Source organism: Gekko japonicus, unplaced genomic scaffold (assembly GCF_001447785.1).
Source record: "Gekko japonicus isolate JY-2015 unplaced genomic scaffold, Gekko_japonicus_V1.1 scaffold254, whole genome shotgun sequence".
Taxonomy (NCBI): domain Eukaryota; kingdom Metazoa; phylum Chordata; class Lepidosauria; order Squamata; family Gekkonidae; genus Gekko; species Gekko japonicus.
In genome coordinates this window covers 38,060-39,168 of record NW_015172010.1, presented here as the reverse complement: position 1 = coordinate 39,168, position 1,109 = coordinate 38,060, and positions in this window count along the sequence as shown.

Here is a 1,109-nt window from a genome sequence, read left to right as displayed (position 1 = left end):
CAGTTGGTGTGAAAGTTGGTTTGTGAATTAACACCAAAATGCAACTTGCTGTGGCTGACTGGCAGGTGAGAATATTGATTCACTATGATGTTTTCACTCAGAGCTTTTCATTTCGATGACTACAGGTAAAGGGTAGAAGGTGAAAGTACACTAGCAGTATTCTACAGATTAAGTGATGGCAGTGATTGATTCACACTTTGAAGAAACCACAGCAGTTGCAATGAAGGTAGGTAGTCCGGCATGTTTACCAATCAATATGACAATGATGGTAAAACATAGACGTAAAAATAAGAATGGTTCTGTCCACTGAAGATAATCCTTCTGCAGAAATATACAACATAATCAGTGCAGTCCTAAGCAGAATTAAACACTTTGAAGTCCATTGAAGCCAGTGAGTTTAGAAAGGCGTAGCTTTGCTTAGGCTCTCACTGTAAATGAGTTAGAGTAGTCACATTTCTAGAAAAGGTAGTTTTCAGGGGCATTTTGGTGTCAAAGTCCGGGAACAATGTTTACACAATTTGGATGTGCTGGATCCAAAAATATTGGCTCCCAAGATGAATGACAAGATTTCTATTTTGTATGTAAAGAATAAAAATGGCTGACAAAGTGTGAATTTTATACTTTTGGGATATATTTGGGCTTAGAACTTAAATAGCAAGCCCCATGGTCTCAGCTGGTGCCCTGTTTGCTTACTTTTGCTGCTGAATATGGCAAAAAATGATATGAGTCTGAAAGAATTGCTGATGAAGAGAAGCCTAAACAGATTGCAGAATTTATACTGTCAATCAAGCATGTTCAGCAGTGTTGCCAACCTCCAGGTGGCACCTGGAGATCTCCTGCTATTACAATTGATTTCCAGATGGCCAAGACCAGTTCCCGTGGAGAAAATGACTGCTTTGGAGGGAAGACTCAATGGCATTATCCCCTGCAGAGGTCTCTCCCCTCCCCAAACCCCTCCCTCCCCGGGGTCCACCCCCCAAAGCACCTGGTATTTTCCAACCCAGAGCTGGCAACCCTGTTCTCAGAGCTGAGGTGTTCTCAGAGAAACTGTTCTCAGAGTTGAGGTGAACAAATCAGGAAAAAAAATTAAAGTTCATATTGAGTGTGTC